At 46.4% G+C, this 25129-nt stretch overlaps 1 non-coding gene across 1 annotated transcript; it reads right to left on the reverse strand.

The window, feature by feature from the left end:
- Positions 1–16822: 16822 nt before the first annotated feature.
- On the reverse strand, positions 16823–16934 carry LOC142871232 (U6 spliceosomal RNA). Its single transcript, XR_012919494.1, has one exon. It is a non-coding gene; the product is annotated as a U6 spliceosomal RNA (small nuclear RNA).
- Between the last annotated feature and the right edge of the window lie 8195 nt (positions 16935–25129).

Consider the following 25129-nt stretch of genomic DNA (forward strand, 5'->3'; position numbering starts at 1 on the left):
ACCATGTGAGATTCACCAAAAATTCTTATACTTAAAATGATAAGCAAAAAAAGGACCAGTAGAAGCCACTACTCCATATTGGATAAGAACTTAGCTTTAAAGGGGTCCTATAAAGGGATTCTGTTTCCTTCTTAGAATCACAAATCTTGCCTCTGGTTGCAAAGCCCATAAAGGTTTCTGAGATTTCCTCAGTTCACAACTTTGAAGATCATCAACAATTGGATGCAGAAAAAACATATCGCGGTAACTGTTGAATATGAACAACATCAGCATGAATTAACATTAAGTGCTTTCAATGTGCCAGGCATTGTAAATGCTTAACAGGTATTTCATTTAATCTTTAAAAAATCCCCATGATTTAAAATGATACTATAATTATACCCATTTTTACAGAAAGGGAAACTAAGGCCCAGACAGCTTACATAGTATGACTGAAGTCATGACGTTAGTATGATGGTAGTGTTAGGATTCATAGCCAAGGGTGCCTGATTCCACGTGTGCCCTTAACCTCTAAGTTGTGCAGTTTCTTCATGTTTTATGTAACTAGAGACTCAGGTTGGCACAAAAGGAGTTGAGACCAATCACCAAGTCTTATATTTGTCTTGCTGCTGGCTTAAGGAAAGGATTGCTCTGAGAGAGGGAAAGTAAAAATATCGAGTCTCAACAATCTCCATCTCCCCTGAGCAACAGACTGTATTAATTCTGCAGTACAAAGTTTTTGAAAATATCTTGTATTCTGCTGTGTTCATCCATTTGGATACAAGACTACTTACAAAGTGACCTCATTTAGATCCACTTGGTTGGTTAAGAACTGGAAGCAAACTGATCATAAGAATGATTTTCAAACTTTTTTCTGCACTCTTCTCCAAAGAGCTACCAGAACTACCTGATGAGGGTTCCAAATACAGCAGACACTGCGGTGGAAACTGCCTTTGAGCCAGGCAGCCTGGATTTAATCCCCAATTCCTGCACTCCCTCTCTCTGATGTGTGAATTTCTAAACTTCTATGAACCTCAGATTCCTTATTTGTAATCTACTTTGCTGAAAGGATTAAGTGAGATGTATAAAGTTCCTGGATTAGTGAGTGGCATAAATAGGTATGCAAAAATGTTAATTCTCTTTCTTGCCCCTTCCCCTGAATGATCAAGAAGAAAAGCACCTAGTCATGACGATTATATCTTTATTGTTCTTTTTACAGAGCTACGTTGACTGTACTGAGTTTCTAAGGTAGCAATTTACAGTAAGACTTAATTACCATCCATAACTTTAAATGACCTTATTGAAACTTCAACAACATCATTTGCAAATATCAACTTTAGCTTTAATTGTGTCTGTTATTCATTTAACAAATAGTTGCTGAAAATCTATTAGGTATAGGACATCAGTTATTTTTTAATAGAACTTTCTGAAAACATTTCAACAAAATAGCATTGGTTCACAAACAGGCATTAGGGAAATAGATGGTACTTTTATGTTATAATAATCTGTTCTTTCTTACTGCTCCCAAGCTCCAACTGTGACCATAACTCTTGATGACAATGATTTGGTCTGGCAAGACTGAATAAACAAAAAGGAAAACCAAGCTTTATTGAAGAGCAAAACACAAAAAACTAAGAACAGAACCAGATTTCAACAAAAATTAAAGGTGTTCCTTTTATAATTCAGAGGATGTTTTTCCCTTTGAAAGACATTCAATTTTTTTGTCAATTGATTTTGCATAATAGATAGATCATTTCAACACTGCTAATCTCTAAGGAATACTTTTAAGTTTTTTCAAGTATTAATATAAAATCATAAAATGTTCAGTGTGTGTGTGTGTGGTACATCAGGGTAGTGGCGGATATTACTACTAAAATGCAAAATTTGAAAACCATTACACATCCAGATATGTTTCAAGTGAACTGATTTCCAGAAATTTGCAAAGTATTAACTAAATGTTTTTAATTTAAGTGAAACTGTTTTTTCCTAACTCAAAAGCATGTGACTTAGGCAACATGTATTTGACACCCAAATACCTGTTGGGATTATGTGATTCAACCAAACAAGTAGCCAATTAAATAGAAAAGAAATTAGACAAACTTACCTTTTTTTTTTTTTTTTTTTTTTGAGACAGAGTCTCACTCTGTTGCCCTAGCTAGAGTGCCAGGGCGTCAGCCTCGTTCACAGCAACCTCAAACTCCTGGGCTCAAGAGATCCTCCTGCCTCAGCCTCTTAAGTAGCTGGGTCTACAGGCATGCGCCATGATGCCTGGCTTATTTCTTTCTATATATATATTAGTTGGCCAATTAATTTCTTTCTATTTATAGTAGAGATGGGGGTCTCGCTCTTGCTCAGGCTGGTTTTGAACTCCAGACCTTGAGCGATCCACCTGCCTCAGCCTCCCAGAGTGCTAGGATTACAGGCATGAGCCACCTCGCCTGACCTAGAATCTGCATTTTAAATGGCCACTTTGAAGCAAGCATTCATTCTTCCATCCATCCATTCATTCAACAAATAATTCTTGATCTCTATTTCCCAAGTATATACAAATAAATATGAATAGGTCATGGTTCCTGCTTGGAAGACCTTACAGTCTAGTGGGGTGAGAGGTGAAAAAGCAAATAATGCAGCTGCAAACTAATCACTGCCATGGAGGAATTTAAATACATGTGCAAAGGTTTAAGGGGAGGGGAGGCCATGGAGATTGTAGGCAACACCAAGCACAAGGGCTCAAGATCTGGGAGTGTTGGGAAATAAAGTCAGTTAGGAGACAAATGGTGAGACAAACACACTGAGGCATTTGACCGCCATATGCAGGTAATGCAGAGCCTAAAGGGAGTTAACAGAATATTAGAAAGGCTGCTTCCTGGAGGCTCTTGACTGGCTTTCCTTGCTGTTCGAATGGAAGAGAAATGGAGGACCTGGATGTAGTGTCCAGTTCTCCTGAGGGGTGATACTGTTCCTTTTTTTGACATAGAGTCTCCATTTGTTGCCCAGGCTAGAGTGAGTGCCGTGGCATCAACCTAGCTCACAGCAACTTCAAACTCCTGGGCTCAAGTAATCCTACTGCCTCAGCCTCCCAAGTAGCTGGGACTATAGGCATGCGCCACTATGCCCAGCTAATTTTTTCTATATATATCAGTTGGCCAATTAATTTCTTTCCATTTATAGTAGAGACGGGGGTCTCGCTCTTACTCAGGCTGGTTTTGAACTCCTGACCTCGAGCAATCCACCCGCCTCGGCCTCCCAGAGTGCCAGGATTACAAGCGTGAGCCACCGCGCCCAGCTGATACTGTCCTTAATACTTGCCATAAGGTATTTTACTGTCTCTGCTTTACCCAGGACTAGAACTTCAGGTGGATTTGTGGGGTTTTTAGGGAAATCGTTTTGTCAGACATATCAGTCATTGTTCTCTGCCAGTAAACAAATGGTTCTAACAGCCTGGGGGACAATTACCACATTTAATACATACAGTGTTTTAATACATGTAGACTTGGCTTTCAGTCTAAAACTGCAAGTTTGAGGATTCCTTAATGACACTGCTCACTTCTTTATTGTAACACACATGATGGGCCGGGCGCGGTGGCTCATGTCTGTAATCCTAGCACTCTCAGAGGCCGAGGCAGGAGGATCGCTCGAGGTGTTTGAGACCAGCCTGAGCAAGAGCGAGACCCCGTCTCTATATAAATAGAAAGAAATTAATTGGCCAACTAATATATATAGAAAAAATTAGCCGAGCATTGTGGCATGTGCCTGTAGTCCCAGCTACTCGGGAGGCTGAGGCAGCAGGATTGCTTGAGCCCAGGAGATTGAGGTTGCTGTGAGCTAGGCTGATGCCATGGCACTCACTCTAGCCTGGGCATCAAAGCGAGACTCTGTCTCAATAAAAAAAAAACAACAATAAAACAAAACAAAAAACACACAATGAGGCTCTCTGCTGGTACTTACTTGGGGGTTTATAATGGCTGGTTAAAGGCCTTAACCACCGAATCTACATCACAGACAGCCACACTCACTGAGGAGCACATTCTTTTTCTTCTTTTTTTTTTCTTTTTTTTTTTTGAGACAGAGTCTCACTTTGTTGCCCAGGCTAGAGTGAGTGCCATGGCGTTAGCCTAGCTCACAGCAACCTCCAACACCTGGGCTCAAGCAATCCTGCTGCCTCAGCCTCCCGAGTAGCTGGGACTACAGGCATGCACCACCATGCCCGGCTAATTTTTTCTATATATATTAGTTGGCCAATTAATTTCTTTCTATTTATAGTAGAGACAGTGTCTCGCTCTTGCTCAGGCTGGTTTAGAACTCCTGACCTTGAGCAATCCGCCCGCCTCGGCCTCCCAGAGTGCTAGGATTACAGGCGTGAGCCACCGCGAGGGCCTTCTTTTCTTTTTTTAGAGATGAGATATCCTTACATTGCCCACAGTGGTCTCAAACTCCTGGCCCCAAGCAAGCCTTAGCCTCCTGAATAAATGGGACTACAGGTGCAAGCCACCACACCCAGCTTGAAGGGCACATTCTTTTTTTTTTTTTTTTTTTGAGACAGAGTCTCACTCTGTTGCCCAGGTAGAGTGCCGTGGCATCAGCTGAGCTCACAGCAACCTCCAACTCCTGGGCTCAAGCAATCCTCCTGCCTCAGCCTCCCAAGTAGCTGGGACTACAGGCATGCGCCACCGTGCCCGGCTAATTTTTTGTATATATATTTTTAGTTGGCCAATTAATTTATTTCTATTTTTGGTAGAGACAGGGTCTCGCTCAGGCTGGTTTCGAACTCCTGACCTTGAGCAATCTGCCCGCCTCGGCCTCCCAAAGTGCTAGGGTTACAGGCGTAAGCCACCACGCCCGGCCCTATATATTTTTAGTTGGCCAATTAATTTCTTTCTATTTTTAGTAGAGATGGGGTCTCACTCTTGCTCAGGCTGGTTCCAAACTCCTGACCTTGAGTGATCTGCCCACCTTGGCCTCCCAGAGTGCTAGGATTACAGGCGTGAGCCACCTCGCCCAGCCTGAAGGGCACATTCTAACATAAACACTATTGACAGTATCAAAGCAAAGTTCCTGCCAAAACATCAGAGCATGAGAAATGCACACCATGGAATGAGCCCCTGAAGACCAGGTCAGGTGCATCTAAGCCTGGAAAGGTGCCAGATACTGATTCTACAGGAATGGCTATCTCCAAAGAATATGCAACTCAAAATCCATCAGAACAAAATTCAGAAACGCTCATGGCCATTCACTGTACCTTGACTTGGGAAATCTTGATTATGCCCTTGACAATAAAACCAAGGACTTGTGTCACATCAGCTGGATCTGGGTAGGACGGCTCACTACAGTAACATTTCACAGCAGGAATCCTAAAAATGTGTGGAATGCAAGATAACTTCTATCTCTGGCTGAGGTAAGGAGCTATTAGATAGATTCACATAGTCCTTGGTCACAAGCTCCTTCTCCAAAGCTGTTGAAGACACCATGCCTGATGACAGAGGTCAGTAGCTGAAACTTTGTGGTCATTGCCATGGGACTTCTGAGTAAGCCACTTCATGAAGGTGCCTGAAAAGCCTATGAGGAAAGAGCTGGTCACACCACCAGGCATAGGGGTCACGGTGGGCAGACTGAGAAAAGGCCTGATGTCTGGCTATTGTCCAAAGGGTTCCCAGGCATTCTACAAGCCCTGGAAGTTTCCAGTGCAGGGCCAGTGGTCTTCATTTTTGAACCTGGCCACATAACAGCTCACTTGCCAGTGGAAGTATAAGCATCCCTTTCAGAGGAATTTACTCAACTAAAGTATCTTCAGACTAGAAGTTCAGGAGTAAAATTCTGGAAATAAAGTACACAATCTAATTTGGAAACACGTTCACTACAAAACACCTAAAAATGCTGTGTAAAATACAGTAAACTTCTCTTTAAATGCACATCTAAACTATCAAGACCTGATAGTCTCAGTGATGTAGGGGCTTAGAGATTGCAGGAAGTGCTACTTCATCCCTATACATAAAGTTTGTCACAAACTTTTATAGTGAAAAAGGAAAGATGTAAAATCAGAATTTCTGGAGTCTGGCCTGGCAGAGTTAGGAGATCGGTTTCATACAGAGACATTGAGCACAAGTAAGTAAATATATTAAGGATAATGGGAGACAGATTTCTCCTCATTGAAAAGGGGAGATACAAATATGGAAAGGGGAGAAGCTCGAATGAACCATGTAGCATTGCATTGGAACTGGAGGTAGCAATATGTACTCAGTCTCTGCTTCTCAATGTCTCTGTGTGTGTGTAAACATACATTTTCTAGTTTTTTTTTATTTGTTCACTCTATTATTTAATTATTTGCATTTTCTAGTTTTGGCTATAGCTAGAGAGTTCTGAGAGACTAGAGTAGTGAGATCTCAATAGCAGTGACCACATCTATCACCAAAATCTTGGTTTCTAAAAATTATTCTCTATTAAAAGGAGCCAGGGCTTCCTGATTCCAGGGCTGTGTCAGAGAAAGTACAAGATGGGCCTGGAAGATCTTGTTGGGATAGAAATTCAGGAAACGCTCAAAGTATGACGAAGATACACCAAAAGGACACAGCAAGGTTGGGCGTGGTAGCTCACACCTGTATTCCTAGCATTCTGGGAGACCGAGGTGAGTGGATCGTTTGAGCTCAGGAGTTCGAGACCAGCCTGAGCAAGAGCGAGACCCTGTCTCTACTAAAAATAGAAAGAAATTAATTCGACAGCTAAAAATATATAGAAAAAATTAACCAGGCATGGTGGTGCATGCCTGTAGTCCCAGCTACTCGGGAAGCTGAGGCAGAATGATTGCTTGAGCCCAGGAGTTTGAGGTTGCTGTGATCTAGGCTGATGCCACAGCACTCTAGCCTAGGCAATAAAGTGAGACTCTGTCTCAAAAAAAAAAAAAAAAAAAAAAAAAAAAGAGGCCGGGCGCTGTGGCTCACGCCTGTAATCCTAGCTCTTGGGAGGCCGAGGCAGGCGGATTGCTCAAGGTCAGGAGTTCAAAACCAGCCTGAGCAAGAGCAAGACCCCGTCTCTACTATAAATAGAAAGAAATTAATTGGCCAACTGATATATATATAAAAAATTAGCCGGGCATGGTGGCGCATGCCTGTAGTCCCAGCTACTCGGGAGGCTGAGGCAGGAGGATCGCTTGAGCCCAGGAGTTTGAGGTTGCTGTGAGCTAGGCTGAAGCCACGGCACTCACTCTAGCCTGGACAACAAAGTGAGACTCTGTCTCAAAAAAAAAAAAAAAAAAAAAAAAGTGAAAGGACACAGCAGCCAACTTGAATGCACTCCCACTGGCCAAGTCCAGGACAATTCAAGCATCAAAATGTATAGTGTTAAAAGATTATAAACCCGTTGAATAAAATAGCAGTTCCTGAGTTTATACTGAGATAGATTGATAGAGAGATAGAAAAGTTCAATCTTAACAGTAGCATGCCAACCAGTATGTATAGATGGAATGATAGAATTAGAAAATCACTCAAGAAGCTGAGGTGAGAGATCACATGAACCTAGAAATTTGAGGCTGCAGTGAGCTATGATTGCACCATTGCACTCCAGCCTGCTCAACAGAACAAGATCCCATCTATAAAAAAAAAAAAAAAAAAAAAAAAACAGAGAGAGAGAGAGAGAGAGAGAATTAGAAAAATCACCTTTTGGTAACCATCGGAGTAATAATTAATTTAAGAAACAAACTTCAATGGGTGCTAAAACCAGTGACTGAAAGTTTGATGAGGTGTGAGGTATTTACATAGTCTTAAACAAGTCCTTATTAAAGAGAATACAAGTAAATTAATGGAGGAAAACCTGACAGATACCACCTGAAGCACATGATCCAAGTTAACAGAGCTGGCCGGCTGCTGTGCAGTCACGGCCAAGTCCAAGAACCGTATCACACACAACTAGTCCTGAAAGTGGCACCGATATAGCATCAAGAAACCACAAAGATGTTCCTGAGAAACATACGCTTTGCCAAGAAGCACAAAAGGGCCTGAAGAAGACACAGGCCAACAATGCCAAGGCCGCCAGGGCCCTCATAATCCCAAGGAAGTCAAACCTAACATCCCCAAAGCTTTCAACCACAAGTTCAATTGACTTGTGCACGTTGCCCACCCCATGCTCAGGAAGCGTGCTGGTGCCCGCATTGCCAAGCGCGCCCACGGCAACTGTGTCTCAGGCTCTGCCAGCCAAGGCCCAGGCTTCCGTTCCAGTTCCATCTCCAGCTCAGGCTCCTGAAGATTCCTATGCCCCCATGAAGGCTCCTGAGCAGAGGCTTCCGTCTGTCCATGTGAGGACAGTAGGATTGGTGTCTTCCTGGGCTGCCATCGCCATGGGGCTGGTGTCCTTCTCTGCTATTTGTATAAATAAACCTGAAGCAGGAGCTGCCAAAACAAAAAAAATTATTGATAATGAGACCAACGGAATCGCATGCCGCCTAATAGGATGCAATAAAAGCATGAATCACTTCTAAGAAATTCCTCCAAAATGCCGAACCTGAATCTATGAGAAAACATCCCACAAACCCAAACTGAAGAACATTCTACAACATGACTAGCCTGTAATCTTAAAAATGTCACTGTTTCAAGAGACAAGGACTGGCCAGGTGTGGTGCCTCTCGCCTGTAATCCTAGTGCTCTGGGAGGCCGAAGCGGGCCGATGGCTCAAGGTCAGGAGTTCGAAACCAGCCTGAGCAAGAGGGAGACTCCGTCTCTACTATAAATAGAAAGAAATTAATTGGCCAACTAAAAATATGTAGAAAAAATTAGCCGGGCATGGTGGTGCATGTCTGTAGTCCCAGCTACTCAGGAGGCTGAGGCAGCAGGATTGCTTGAGCCCAGGAGTTTGAGGTTGCTGTTAGGCTGATGCCATGGCACTCACTCTAGCCTGGGCAACAAAGCAAGACTGTCTCAAAAAAGAAAAAAGAGACAAGGACAGACTGAGGAACCATTCAGGATGAAAGAGACTAAAGGAACGTGACAACTAAATGAAGTACCTGATCTTGGACTGGATCATCCAGCCATAAAGAACATCACTCGGACAACTGGAGAACATTGAATGGGCTTGGTGCTAGTTACAATGTCCCAATGCTGGTTTCCTGATCTTGGTGTTATGCTGGGAGTATGAGGAAGACTGTCCTTGCTGGTAGGCCACATACACTAAAGTTTGTAGGGCTAAGAGGAAATCATACCTGCAACTTACTCTCAAATTATTCAAGAAATAAAAAGTTCTTTGAATTACTCTTGCAAATTTTCTATATTTTTGAAAATTAAAAAAAAAAAAAAAAGACGAGGGGGCCGAGCACGGTAGCTTATGCCTGTAACCTTAGCACTCTGGGAGGCTGAGACAGGAGGATCACTTGAGATCAGGAGTTTGAGACCAGCCTAAACAAGAGGGAGACCCTGTCTCTATTAAAAGTAGAAAAATTAGGCCGGGCGCTGTGGCTCACGCCTGTAATCCTAGCTCTTGGGAGGCCGAGGCGGGCGGATTGCTCAAGGTCAGGAGTTCGAAACCGGCCTGAGCAAGAGCGAGACCCCGTCTCTACTATAAATAGAAAGAAATTAATTGGCCAACTGATATATATATAAAAAAATTAGCCGGGCATGGTGGCGCATGCCTGTAGTCCCAGCTACCCGGGAGGCTGAGGCAGAAGGATCACTCGAGCCCAGGAGATTGAGGTTGCTGTGAGCTAGGCTGACGCCACGGCACTCACTCTAGCCTGGGCAACAAAGCGAGACTCTGTCTCAAAAAAAAAAAAAAAAAAAAAAAAAAAAAAAGTAGAAAAATTAGCCTGTAGGCGGGGTGTGGTGGCACATGCCTGTAATCCTAGCACTCTGGAAAGCAGAAGCAAGAGGATTGCTTGGGGTCAGGAGTTGGAGATAAGCCTGAGCCAGAGCGAGACCCCAACAGGATTGCTTGAGGTCAGGAGTTGGAGACAAGCCTGAGCAAGAGCGAGACCCCTTCTCTACTAAAAATAGAAAGAATTAGCTGGGTGTGGTGGGGCATGCCTGTAGTCACAGCTGAGACAGGAGGATCCCTTGAGCCCAGGAGTTTGAGGTTGCTGTGAGCTAGGCTGATGCCACAGCACTCTATCTAGCCCAGGAGACAGAGTGAGACTGTCTTGGAAAAAAAAAAAAAAAAAAAATTAAAAAACAACCAAGGACTTCATGCACACTGAGGCTAACAAGTTTTTGCCACGATTGCTACCATGCGTTCACTAACCTTGAAGTGGGCGCCCAGTATGTGCCAGGCAGTGTGTCTCGTCACCTTCCAGAGCCAGTCCCTGCCCCACTGAAAAAAAAGAGCTGAAGAATTGGGAATGGCAGCGCACATTACTTTCCGAGATCCAATGTCTATTGAAATCAGAATCTACAACACAGGGAACACAAACCACTCATTCTTAACACTGATGCCTTCTTACAATTAGGAGGACTTTGAATCCTATTATAAAATGCTTAAATATTGCTGAGGGCCTAATTTCTTACTGCTCAAGGCTATCATCTTCAGATTGGAAATATATCCAGGGATAGATCAGGTCCTATGGGACAGATCCAGGCGTTATGGGCCACCCCATTTAGGAAAAATAATAGAAAATTATGCATTAAAAAAGGTGCAGGCCCAGCGTCGTGGCTCACGTCTGTAATCCTAGCACTCTGGGAGGCCGAGGCGGGCGGATTGCTCGAGGTCAGGAGTTCGAAACCAGCTTGAGCGAGACCCCATTTCTACTAAAAATAGAAAGAAATTAATTGACCAACTTAAAATATATATATATATATATATGTATATATATATATATATACACAAAAAATTAGCCGGGCATGGTGGTGCATGCCTGTAGTTCCAGCTACTTGGGAGGGTGAAGCAGGAGGATCGCTTGAGCCCAGGAGTTTGAGGTTGCTGTGAGCGAGGCTGACGCCACGGCACTCACTCTAGCCTGGGCAACAAAGTGAGACTCTGTCTCAAAAAAAAAAAAAAAAAAAAGGTACAGGACCTTGGAAGGGGCCAGGCAAGTGAGGGACCCTGAAGCTCAAGCTTTGTTCGCTTCACGGTGAATCCTCAATTAATAGATCTCCTTTATCTTGAGAGTCAAGAAGTCGATTAACTTCCTCTGTGCTGGTGTCTTTTAATCTGTGCGAATCAAGTTCTTCTAGGACTTTTCTCTCCAGATAACCTAAGCCTTTGTTTGGGCAGTCCCTGTAGCCACCATCTTGGTCTGAGCAGGACGCCGGACTGCGCTTTAGGAGAGAATGGGCGCAGCAGAGCGCCAGATCGTAAAGGCTTTGTGACCGGCCAAACCCATTTACTTTGGGGTCACACTTGACACACAGAGGTCACGTAATAAGGCCATCGGGAGCAACAGTGGACTTTCCCCTGCAATCTATGTAGTCACTCTACATGGAGAGTGTGACAAGATTGTTAAGCCTAGTTACCATTTTTTTTTTTTTTTTTTTGAGACAGAGTCTCGCTTGTTGCCCAGGCTAGAGTGAGTGCCATGGCTTCAGCCTAGCTCACAGCAACCTCAAACTCCTGGGCTCAAGCAATCCTTCTGCCTCAGCCTCCTGAGTAGCTGGGACTACAGGCATGCACCACCATGCCCGGCTAATTTTAAATATATATATATTAGTTGGCCAATTAATTTCTTTCTATTTACAGTAGAGACGGGGTCTTGCTCTTGCTCAGGCTGGTTTTGAACTCCTGACCTCGAGCAATCCGCCCGCCTCGGCCTCCCAGAGTGCTAGGATTACAGGCTTGAGCCACTGCGCCCGGCCCTAGTTACCATTTATAGCAATGTTTTCCTCACCCGTGCCGCGGAGGGGAGTGTCACCCACGGAGACACCACTCTGGGTGTGTGTGGTGCTACGCTAGGTCCTGCACACTTCCCCCTGCACCTGATCTTTCATGACAACACCCCGCTCTAGATCATGTCTCAGGTGCCCACCATTATTAGAGCCACCATGGTCCACAAAAGGTCGCTCTCCCCTTAGTCCCTTGTTGCTCACTGGACAGGCTCTGATTCCTCTGATGGCACATGCGGCCCCTCCCACGCCAGTGTGCCTTTGTGGCCTCACCTCCCACTCACCTCCTGTTCCCTCCTCCATTCCAGTCAAACCAGACTGCTCCACCCCACAAGGAGGCCAGGTTCTTGCAAGCCCACCTCTTGGCCCTCAGGTACTTCTCCCTCTGCCTGACAGACTGGTCCTTTCCTGTCTTCTCCCTCTGGCCAGCTTCTACTCAGCCCTGAACACGCAGCTCAAATGTCACCACCTCGGTGAGATCTCTAGTCCTCTCAGAGGTCGAGTTGCCCATCCTTTACCCGCACTCCTGGGGCACGAAGCACCCCGTTCTTGCTTTGACTGTCGTTACCTTCAGTTTCAGTGACTATTCCCTGTCCATCCTCCCCGGTGGCCCGGAGCCAGCCAGAGGCAGGGACCACACCTTGCTCATCTCTAGACCCAACACCTAGCACTGTGCCTGGCATATGGTGACATGCGATTGCTCCAGTTCCCTTCAGATAATAATGATGACACAGACAAGGACTCTATTCACCGACTGCTTATCCTCTGCCAGGCTATTTGCTGAATGCATCAGTGACGGCAGCTGTTCAATTGCATGCACGACCCAAGGACAGTGAGGCCTCCTCCCTCCAGTAAATGAGGGCGAGACGACTTGTCATCTGGGATGGCACGGGCCTGGCCTTGAGGGGCTGAGGGCTGGGAGGAGGCAATCCGTGGGGAGGGAGGGGCTCCCAGCCACAGGACACTGCTCAGCCCGAGGCCACTGTGGGCACCTCCGGGGCGCTGTCTCTGGGGTGGGGCTCCCCAGGAGGGTGCCACAAGTGTGGGGCCCGGGACCGGGGAGGACAGGCCACAGGGAATGGGGCTCTGCAGCTGATGCCAAGGAAGAGAGGGGACCCACGGGGTCGTGAAGAAAGGCGGCCCGGCGTTTCTTTGCCCCTCCTCTGGGAAGCATGACTGCGTGCTGGCTGGGTCCGGGGAAAGGCAGCTGAGGACCAGAGCGGCGTTTACGCACTAATAACGGCCGTGTAAAAACTCCTGCTTTCGTGCACAAACCGAGGTGAAGAAAACACAAAGCGTTGCCAGTTGGCCTGAAGATCGTTTGCTCTGCCCTGTTAAAGAGAAGAGGGAGGAGAGAAAATAGGGATTACAAAGTGCCAGCGACTTTGGAAAATCAATCATTGCTGTTTAGCTTCTTGCCTGGTCCCGGGCATTCGCGGTCGCTCCTGCAGAGATCTGGCCCCGCGGGTGCTTGGCGCTGCCTGATACCTTCTGCCTGGTTTATCTCGCAAAGAGAATGTTTGGGAAAAGCGAGGCCTACACCCTCTGCTGCAAGTGCCTGGGTGACTGTAAGCACAGCTCCTGGCTCTCCCGTACGGTCAGGATGGGACACAAGGCATTAGAACACCTAACACCAGGAAGTCCCTGCACTGAAAGCTGGTTACGCCTTGGCTTAGAACACGTCCTGGTGTACTTTGGCTAAAATATAAAGAGCCTGGCATGCGGTGACATTTCAGTGTACTGCCAGGGCTTATTTGGAATATTTTAAAATAACTTTTTCCACCCAATAAATTCATCCTAAATATCCTGAATACTGTCCCCTGGTTGTGCCCAGGAGCATGAGCAGTCTTCCCAGGCCCCAGGGAAGGAAGGAGGCCCTTGTGCCCTCCGTCTGTAGTCCCCCCATTCCCCTGTCCATCCCAGCGTCACTGGCTGCCCTGGCCATGAGGGCCACAGACGCGGAGAAGAAAGCTCCTGCCTCAGCCTGGAGCCTGGTGTTGTGGAGTATGTCGGCCTAGGGCGCAGCAGTAAACAGGAGACGCACCACTCCTTTGCCTCAGCTAATACTAATAACAGTAGCATCAACAAATATTCTATTTGCTGGCCGCTTACGTCATGTCATGCCCTATACTAAGTAGCCAAAGTATCATCTCATTTAACCCTCACACCGATCCTGTACGATTGGCATTACCATCCCCATTTTTCAGAGAAGACTAAATGCTGGTGAACCTGCCTAGCCTCCCAGCTACTAAATGCAGGGTCCAGTTTCTAAGCTTCCAACCCTTTGACTCCCCCAGGGGTCCTTGACCAGCTTCCGGGGGACAGTGGCCAAACAAGATGGGAATTCATGAGGTCACCTACTGCCCTGAAAGGCAGGTCTGGGGTAACTTTGTTCTTCTCCCATCCAGTCCTACCCCCCCCACCCATCTCAACATTCTGCCCCCGGGAAGCCTCCCTGGACTGTACCAGGATCCACTGAGCAGCCCCCTCCTCCTAAGTCTCTCTAGTGATCTTGATCCTCAAAGTGTGACCCCACAGGCCGGCAGCCTTGGCCCCGTGTGGCAGTGATGCAGGTTCGCAGACCCTACCCACAGTCCCCTTTAACAGAACCCCAGGGGCTCCAGTGCACCTAGGGGCTCTGTAATCTGTCTTTCCGAACAACTGAACCCTTAATTGTCACTGGTTTCCTGTAGTTCTAGAGCTGTTTGGTAGGTAGTCCCTTTGTCTCTCTGGGGAGATTGTAAGTGGAATGCACGTTCATTTGGCCAAATCGCCCAAGACTATCTAAATTGCCTACTGATTAGAGTACAGAGTAGAGCTGGTCATCTGGCGTCCTTGCCCGCAGCGGGATTAGTCACAGGCCCTGCTGAATGACAGCCTGCTGGTGGCTGCAGTGGCCCCGCAAAGCCCACCTTCCCTGGCCCTTCAGTTGCGTCAAGAAGGTACATAAAGGAGCTGTGGTTTATGGAGGGCTTCCAGTAAGAAGTGACACTATGTTTTTTTTAAGTGCTGGAAGAACCCAGCCCAGCTCGGGAATTCTCCCCTGGGGCTGCCTCTCTGACCCCAGGCCCAGGTGTTCGCAGTGCACCGAATGCTCCCGCATTCCTGGCTGCTCAGCCCTAATCAAAGAGGAAGGCACCTCCTGCGGGCTCTGGAATTTCAGACCCCTGTTCATAGAGACTCTATAGGAATCCTGCGGCCTCTGCCAGGCCACTGCCACGTCCCGGACACTGTGCTTCTCCAGAGCTGTCGCTACCTCTTAAGCGGCTCTCTTTTTAAAAATCACCCATTTAACATGTGCTCCAGCCCTCAAGGAAAACCATATGTTGACTCTTTTTCACTTCCTGTGGGAAGGGTGGGGCCGCCGCGGACTGCTCTTGGGCCGCTTCTGTGATTCACGCTGGAGTCGGGCCTGCAGTGGGCAGGGAGGGGGCTTCGGAATGCAGTGTGGGCCGTGCCGCGGGCTGTGCTGACACAGGAGCTGTGGGAGGCCCAGCTGTGGGGGGGAAGCGCGGCGGGGAGGGGAGCATGTGTGATAGATGGTGTGTACAGTGTGTGTATACAAGTGTGTGTGTGCACGGGGTGTATGTGGGTGTGGGGGCTGTACGGGTATGGCATGTGTGTATGGTGTGGGTGCGGTGCCTGTCGTGCGTGGCATAGGTGGGGTATGTTGCGTGTGTTGTGTGTGGTGTATGCAGTGGTGCATGCTGTGTGTATGCGTGTGGTGCAGATGTGTGTACGGCATGTCTCCGTGTGTGGTGTTGGGGAGCTCCCCTCGGTGGGTGCAGCTGGCATCAGTGTCTTGCCCGGCTCCCCAGGGGGCCAGTCCCAGGCTCTCAGGGTGTGGGTCTAGAGGCGTGGGCCTCCGGTCAAGGCCAGGGAGGCCGGGCTTGCGGCTCCAGGACAAGTGAGCCCTGTGCTGAGCAGGGTGTCTGCACTCACACGTGCGAGGCCCTGGAAGCCTTCGTCCACGCGAACCATCAGGCCTGGCCCAGAGCAGCCCAGCACAAGCTCAAGGAGAGTGTGTATGTGGAGGGCACCAGCTGCGTGACCTTCCCCTTCTCTACTTGAGAGCCAGTGTCCTAGGAGTAAGGTTGGGGCTGTGAATTCTGGAGCTAGCCCGCTGGTTCCAGACTTGGTTCTGCCACACACTAGATAGAGAGTTGTCAGGCAAGTTCACCTCTCTCTGCCTCCATTTCTTCCTCTTTAAAACGGACGATAGTAGCATCCAGCTCGTAGTGTTGTGAGGACTACGGGGATTAGAACATTAGCCAGCATACAGGAAGCGCTCAAGGACTATTAACCATTATTCTTGGGAGCATAAATCAATGTGTTAGAGTATGGCAGGGATGGGGCAGGAGAGGCACTTAATCCTCCAAAATCCAGGAGACAAAGTACATCCAAAGATTTTCTGCACTATCAGAAAGAAAAGAAAGACCAACACTCCTCTCACTTCCTGTCACTGGGGAATACATTTGCAGATGGCGTGCGGTAGCAGAGCCCTAACTCTGCTTTAGGAGACATGACCTTAGGGAAACATATTAAGCCTATGGGCTGGTACCCAGACCTCAGTACTTTCCGTTTTTAGAATTAACTCCCTGGTCTCCTAAAATTAAAAGAATATCAGAATTCTGAATCTATACTGAGAATTTTCAATTGATATTTCTATGTAAAACATACGGTTTTATGGAGGAAGGACAGGACTCTAAGAGTATTTAGAGTCTCTGTCTCTTTGTATAATACCTGAAATACCAATCGCCACTTCCCTATTTTCAGAGCCTGCCTTGGATCAATTTAAAATCCATGTAATTGGAAAATGCAACACTAAAGTAATCATTTGTGCATCCATTCATTCACGTATTCAACATGCACTGATTTCAGCTTCAACTATATGCCAAGTTTCGTGCCAGATGGTATTCAGGCTGCAAGAGATATATGGCCCCATCTCAAGGAGACTATAACTATATATAACATTTTACATTATGATAGAATCAATAAAAGACGAGAAATATAGAAGATACCATAACATATATTTTTTAACTTTTGTTTCTTAAATAGATATAGAACGCTTCACAAATTTGCATGTCGTGTCATCCTTGCAGAGGAGCCATGCTAATCTTCTCTGCATCATTCCAGTTTTGCTACATGTACTGCCGAAACAAGCACCAAAACGTGTTTACACCGGGATTTGTTAAGTAGTTTGAAATTATAAAATCAAATCTCCTAACATCTCCAAATGCAAACATGTTCTCTGTCGAGAAGCTCAGAAGCACATTCACAGCTCCACTGGGGTGATGCAGAGGCTTGGAGAGACTGGCAAACCGCAGCCCGGCAGCCACACGACGGCCATCGTCTGAAAAGAGGAAGGAAGAGCTGAGTGTCCTCTGGCACATGATTTCGAGAGGTGTCAATGTAAAACAAACAAAGGAATTCAAAAATAGAACAGCGTTCCCTTTCATAAGCACTGTTTACTATAATATTACAAATTAGCATAAACTCTGTGTGTACTTCTTGTACCAAGAAAAGGCACGGCTTTCATTAAACAAAAAGAGCACTCTAGTTCTTTAGAGGAAAGGAATTGTTGTCACATAAGGCCATTGCCTAGCAACAAAACAGCAACCATCACACCTTTCTTCCAGTGTAGACACAGCCTCGCCCTCTTGCCTGCTGATTTCCTTTTGACTTAAAAATGCAGGGTTCCTTTAATAGGATCTGTGGTTGGAATAACTGAATTTTAAGTTTCCAGTTTAAAACACAGATCGATATGAAGTCCTGCCAATTGCTAACCGTTTAAGCACATAGTCACAGCCTCTGAAAAAGCCTTGAAGCAATAAAACAAGGGGACCATGGGGCTGGATTTCCTTCTCTCTTCTTTTTCCTATCCCACAAAACCTCTCAGGCAGTGTCACTTTCTTGCCCCTTAGCCAGGGACACCCAGGTGGTCCTTCTTCTCTGGCTTTCATGCTTAGTGTAAAACTGGAGTTAGGCAATACAGCGCTCCTTTGCAGAGTCTAAACCCATTGGTAAAAACCCAAGTCTGTTTCAATGCCAGAGTCATCTCATTGCCTGATGCTAAGTCAAAACGCATACCTCATCTCACTTCCAAATGCTGTGTGTAAAAACCACTGGACACGATGTTTGGAAGTGAGTTGCTAACCAACATTCTATAGAACAGAGTGTATTCAGCGATATGACTCACAGATAAATGACTTCACCCTCATGGACCTCAAACTGGGTGTGCCATTTGCTGTGGATTGACTCAGTGCTTAACCCCTCCAGGTGTGGGGAAATTCCACTGGCCTTCTTGTTACACAGAGTTTCAGATATTTCCGATGGTGGCCATGGTATCCGTAGGAGGCAGACACTGGCGGTCGGGGAAGACGGCGGCACATGGGGCTGCCTCATCTCACAGGATGCTTAGCTGTCCCTCCATACTGTGCGCTCCAGCCGTCAGCAGGGCAGTGATTGTGGGCAAATGCGAATCTCAGCAGCTCAGCAATTAGACATAAAAACAGGAATAAATCTTTCAGCCCCAGTAACATAGGTAGTTTTCCGTTCAAGAAGAGTTTCAATATTCCATGAGATTAAATACATCATCCTATCTTGTTTATTACCCTTTTCGAAACAGACATTTAAAGTGTAAGTTTTTCCTTGTTAGCGTTTCAATGTCTTAAATCCCGAATGCTAGCTGAAGGTCTCAGTGGGAGGGAAAGGTCTGTAAATTCCACTCTGTGTATGTTCCACCTAAATGTTTGTGGACGTTCTCTTGTGCAAGTAAACAGAGACTTCCCTGTGACATTACTATGAATACATTCAGCCTGCAGTCAGGGACAGATTCCCCCAATTCCTTGGTCATTTTCTTTCTTTCTTTATTTATTTATTGAGACAGAGTCTCACTTTGTTGCCCAGGCTAGGGTGAGTGCCTTGGCATCAGCCTAGCTCACAGCAACCTCAAACTCCTGGGCTCAAGCAATCCTCCTGTCGCAGCCTCCCAAGTAGCTGGGACTACAGGCATGCGCCACTATGCCCGACTAATTTTTTGTATATATATTTTTAGTTGGTTGATTCGTTTCTTTCGTTTTTTTTAGTAGAGACGGGGTCTCGCCAGGCTGGTTTCAAACTCCTGACCTCGAGCGATCCTCCCGCCTCGGCCTCCCAGAGTGCTAGGATTACAGGCGTGAGCTACCGCGCCCGGCCGATGATTGGTCATTTTCTTCCAATCTTCTTTTCCTCTGCTTACGACCGGTTTTGTTGGGAGTCCAATGACTTGTGATGTTAGCACAGGCAAAAATATTTCATCTAGGCTCTGAAACATTGGTATAGTCTTACTACTGTTCATAGAGGGCTGATTAAGAAGATTCTAGGCTCACAAGCTGAGCCAAGAGACTGGAAAAGCAGTTTCAAGGAGAAGTTCATTTCTTCATCACCCAAGCCCCCAGATGTGGCAGATGTGCCCTAGATCCCACCCTGCAGTGACACTCCCCACCCCCACCCCCAGAACATGTCCGCAGGCCCGGCTCAGAATCTAAGGTCACCGCCTTGGAGACCCAGCCCTTTACCCCTCCGACCCCTCCTACCCTCCTACCCCTTCTACTGGGTGACCTCAGGCAACTTTCTTCACATCTCTCACTTTCAGGTTTCTTTGCTATAGAAATTAAGATTGTAAAGGTCCCTATCTCTATTTGTACAGATCAAATAAGGTAACACTGATATCGCTCTTAGTACAGCGCCTGACACGTGGTAAGTGCTCAAGAAACATTAGCTATTGTTAATAAGAAGTGAACCTGGGCTTGGAGAATAGGAGTGTTGGCCAATTTGGTTTGTGTATTAGTTTGCTCAGGCTGCCATAAGAAAATTCCACAGACTTCGGTTGAAACAACAGGATTCTGTTTTCTCATCATTTTGTAAAACAGAAGTCTGAGACAAAGGTGTCGGCAAGGCTGGCTTCTTCCGAGGTCTCTCTCCTTGGCTTGCAGGGTGCCCTGTTCACCCTTCTTCACGTGGTCCTCCCTCTGTACCTGCCCGTGTCCAAATCTCCCCTCCTAAGGCGGACACAAGTGATATTGGCTTAGGGCCCATTTTACTTACCTGTTGAAAGACCCTCTTACTAAATACAGTGGCATTCCAAGGCCCTGGGGTTTAGGACTTCAACACAGGATTTTTTTGTTGTTGCTGAGGGATACAGTTCAACCCATAACAGTTTGGAAAATCTGTCTACCTTTGGTTGGGCCTTTTCAAGAAAATGATACAAGCTTTGGAGAGGCTAGGAAAAGGAATTCCCTCCCCGTGCTCTGCCCACCTCAACTCTGCTTTCCAGAGCTTGGCCAACAAGGGCTAGTGGCAACTAGCGCAAGCCGCCTTGTTGTCAAATGAGTTCCTCTAACACCAGGCAGCTACCAAAATGTACAGCCCCATGTGCGATGGGATGACTTTTGTCCCCGCAGATTCCCGTGTTGAAGGCCTCATACCCAGCACTTCAGAATGGGGCCCTATTTGGAGGTAGGGTCTCCCCAGAGGCCTCACCAAGCTTACAATGAGGTTGTCGGAGTGGGCTCTAACCCAATCTGGCTGGTGTCAAAACAGGGGAATTTGGGGCCCGGAAACACATGCAGAGGGAGAGGACGTGAAGACCAGGGGAGGGGACGGCCATCTACCTACCGGGCAGGACAGAGGCCTGTGACAGATCCTTCCCTCGGCCCTCAGCAGGAGCCACCCTGTCCATGCCTTGATCTCAGACTTCTGTCCACGAGAATGGTAAGAAAATAAATCTCTGTTGTTTCTGCCATGCAGTCGGGCAGCCCCAGCAAAGGCCCACACCACGCTTCCTTCTTTTATTTGGCAACCATTTAATCCGTTTCTGTGCTGTGCTGGGCCTGCAGACACAGTGATTAATAATACACATTTCTCCCCCTTAAGAATCTTGTAGGCTTTCGGAGGACTAATTACATTAAAAAAATCATTTGGGCCGGGCGCGGTGGCTCACGCCTGTAATCCTAGCACTCTGGGAGGCTGAGGCTGGTGGATTGCTCAAGGTCAGGAGTTTGAAACCAGCCTGAGCGAGAGCAAGACCCCATCTCTACTATAAATAGAAAGAAATTAATTGGCCAACTAATATATATAGAAAAAATTAGCCGGGCGTGGTGGCGCATGCCTGTAGTCCCAGCTACTCGGGAGGCTGAGGCAGGAGGATCGCTTGAGCCCAGGAGTTGGAGGTTGCTGTGAGCTAGGCTGATGCCACGGCATTCACTCTAGCCTGGGCAACAAAGCAAGACCCTGTCTCAAAAAAAAAAAAAAAAAAAATCATTTGGGGCCAGGCGTGGTGGCGGCTTACACCTGTAATCCTAGCTCTCTGGGAGGTCAAGGTGGGAGGCTCGCTCAAGGTCAGGAGTTTAAAACCAGCCTGAGCAAGAGCAAGACCCCCACTCTACTATAAAATAGAAAGAAATTAATTGGCCAACTAAAAATATATAGAAAAATTTTGCCGGGCATGGTGGCGCATGCCTGTAGTCCCAGCTACTTGGGAGGCTGAGGCAGGAGGATTGCTTGAGCCCAGGAGTTTGAGGTTGCTGTGAGCTAGGGTGACACCACGGCACTCTAGCCCGGGCAACAGAGTAAGACTCTGTCTCAAAAAAACAAAACAAAACAAAACAAAACCCGAATAAATCAAACTCCTTAAATGGCACATACCCTGGCACGGGCTCCTCCTTGTCCCCGCTGGCTCTGCTTGCCACCACAGAAGCGTTGGCTTCTTTCCCCTCTGCCTGAGTCACTCCTCCCTGCTCTCTTGGCCCTGTTAACCCACCACCCGCCCGATCTGGGTTTGTTGCCATTTCTGTTAGAGAGCTTCCCTTGAGCAGCCAAGCCAGGGCACGTCTCCTTTACAGCCCCAGCACCGTGCACAGCGTGCGCATCTCCTTCTCGCAGTCGAGACTGTTCCCATTTGCTTGTGCGATTCGTCTCGCATTCCTTAACCATGATATCCTTAGCGCCTGGGCTCATGGTAGGAGCTCAGTAAACACTGGTTGAATGGATCAACAAATAAAGGAGTGAGTGGGTCAATACTGACCCCTAGAATTTGCAATTTTGGAAGCAGTTATAATATTTGAAAAACAGTAAAGTATTAGTTAATATGGGCAAAGTCAATACATATTTGGGTGTTGTCGTGGAAACAATTCCTTTTCAAAGTCATTTTTTTTTTTTTTTTTTTTTTTTTTGAGACAGAGTCTCGCTTTGTTGCCTAGGCTAGAGTGAGTGCCGTGGCGTCAGCCTCGCTCACAGCAACCTCAATCTCCTGGGCTCAAGCGATCCTTCTGTCTCAGCCTCCCATGTAGCTGGGACTACAGGCATGCGCCACCATGCCCGGCTAATTTTTTCTATATATATTAGTTGGCCAATTAGTTTCTTTCTATTTATAGTAGAGACGGGGTCTCGCTCTTGCTCAGGTTGGTTTTGAACTCCCGACCTCGAGCAATCCGCCCGCCTCGGCCTCCCAGAGAGCTAGGATTACAGGCGTGAGCCACCGCGCCCGGCCTCAAAGTCATTTTTTATCATTAAGAAGCTTCTCTGTGAAAACTAAATTCTTCCTATGATGCTTCGTGTATAGTTCCGGAGTATTTACTTAACATTCAACTCACTGCAAAATGTCTCATTACACTTTTAGAGGATTTGTAAGTAACTCTTACCTCTTGGCCAGGCACGGTGGCTCACGCCTGTAATCTTAGCACTCTGGGAGGCCGAGGCTGGAGGATCGCTTGAGCTCAGGAGTTCCAGACCAGCCTGAGCAAGAGTGAGACCCTGTCCCTACTAAAAATAGAAAAATTAGCCAGACGTTGTGGTGCTTGCCTGTAGTCCCAGCTACTAGGGGGCTGAGGCAGGAGGATCACTTGAGCCCAGAAGTCTGAGGCTGCAGTGAGCTACGATGACGATGACGCCACTGCACTCTATGCAAGGCAACAGAGCGAGACTCTGTTTCAAAAAGAAAGAAAAAGGAAATTGAATTCCCTTCTTTATTCCCCTCCCCCATTCATAAAAAACAAAACAAAACAAAAAAAACACCTCTTACCTCTTTTTTTTTTTTTTTTAACAACAGGACACCAATTGGTGCTAAGTTACCAGATTTCATTGCCGGACTAATGATTTTCTAAATCTTCTAGATTTCATTTAAATTAATTGAATAATGAATGAGTGGGAAGGAACTATAGGGCGAAGGTGCATCTGCTCGGTACTGAATCCACCGAATGCCTAATGGGTGTAAAGAGGATCAGGCACCCAGAGGCCCAGCCCTGAAGTAGTTCATAATCTACCTTGGTGCACACAAATGGAAACAAACAGCCCAGTGTGGCAAGGTAAGTGCTACCAGAGGAATGTGATGGCACTTCACACATCTCAGTAAGTATTATGCTTGGAGAAGGAAATATATCAAATAGGACAAGACTGAATTGCCCTGAGTGTTCACTAACACAGCAATTAATTTGGTAGTTGTCCTTCCTTACCTTTTAGAAAAACTGAGCTAATGTGTTTCCTTATGTTGTTAGCTTTAGTGAGAAAGTCACTTCTCTTCTTGTCATGACTTTGAACCTGTCCCCGTCTTCTGCTCACTATTGCCTCCCCAGCGTATAATTATCTGTTCACTTTATGGTTGGTCTTTTGGCAAGGAGTTCCCTAAGGGAGACACGTTAATATTCCCTAAATCACCTGATGTTTGAATGAATCCTCCCTGATTTCTGCCTTTCTTAAAAGCACAAAGTAGCCAACTTAAAGTTTGGAGTGGGCAGGAGAAATCAGAATCCTAAAATACAGATTCAACTTTTCACTTAGCTTTGGGGTATATATAATGAAGCTATCTAAATAATGTGTGAGAAGGGTCACCCATCCCGTGCAAATGCTCTTTTAGCCCTAAGCATCATTTGTTATTAACATTTCTCTTCTGGCCCTACTGAGTAACATTGTTCTGTTGTGTCCAGATGTTTTCTGCTAATATATGTTTTTAATCCATCAGATCTAATTAGGTTCTGAAAATATTAGCAAGTTAAGCAACTATAAAGTATCTGCACTCATCATCTTTAATACAAGATGCCCCTTCTAAGAGGAGAGGCAGCTCTGCAGGTGACCTGCAGGCGAGAGAAGAACCTTTTTCTTCACTAGGCCTTTGCAATGGCTTTTTAGCCAATCATGTATATGTAGAGTTATATGATAAACCAAATGGTAGTTCCTTCATTCAATCACTCATTTATTCAATTAATATTTATTGAGCGCCTCCTGTGTGCCAGGCATTGTCCTAGGCCCTGGGGAAACAGCAGAGAACACAGAGGGCAAAGGACCTGCCTTCATGGCGTGTATGTTCCAGCAAGCAACACGGACCAAAAACATGTGAACAAAATAACTACGTACTGTAATGTTCAGTGACGTTATGAAGACATTGAGGCAGAGGAATGTGTTGGAGTTGATGGGAATACTGTTCCAAGTACAGTGAACAGGGAAGCCTATCTGAAGAATTGACGTTTAACACTGAAGAAAGAGAGAGACAGAGCCGTTAAATATCTCAGGGAAGAGTGTCCCAGGCAGGGGGAAGAGCAAATGCCAAGGCACTAAGACAGGGTCATATCCAAGATCCAATGTCTAGAAACTTTTTCTTACCCATTTTATTTTATTTTTTTTAATAAGAAACCCACTTTATTTATTTATTTATTTTAGGGGGACTGTGTCACCCTGGGTAGAGCTCAGTGGTGTCATCATAGCTCACCGCAGTCTCAAACTCCTAGGCTCAAGGATCCTCCTGCCTCAGCCTCCCGAGTAGCTGGGACTACATGAACCTGGCTAATTTTTTGTTTTGTAGAGACGGGGTCTTGCTCTTACTCAGGCTGGTCTCAAACTCCTGAGCTCAAGCAATCCTCCTGCCTTAGCCTCCCAGAGTGCTAGGATTACAGGTGTGAGCCACTGTGTCTGGCCTTTCTTTCCTATTTTAATCAAACAAGGAGCAACATATTTTAAGGTCATCTCACATGAGAGCAACCATGTCTTAATTTTGGAGTTGCTCAATGATTCCAGTAATGAGAGCTCAATATGGACTTGTTAATCTGGAAAGATTAACATATTTACTTCCTATTCTTTTACACCTTCCAGTATCTGGTATGTGTGCGTGGAGGAGGGTAGGGGACTCAGGCACGGTTCAGGCCGATGAGAGGGACCACAATGTGCTGGGCGGAAACCTCCTTAAAGAGAGACGGATTCACTTGGCATGTGCCTTTTGCCCCGTGCCCTTCTCCCTCTTCCTGTCCTAGACACAGATGCAATGCTACCGCCAGAGCATTTCTCACAACCACCTAGTGACAAGTATGGGGACAGAAGTCCCATGCAGAGGA

The sequence above is a fragment of the Microcebus murinus genome, chromosome 5, assembly GCF_040939455.1.
Source record: "Microcebus murinus isolate Inina chromosome 5, M.murinus_Inina_mat1.0, whole genome shotgun sequence".
NCBI classification, from domain to species: domain Eukaryota; kingdom Metazoa; phylum Chordata; class Mammalia; order Primates; family Cheirogaleidae; genus Microcebus; species Microcebus murinus.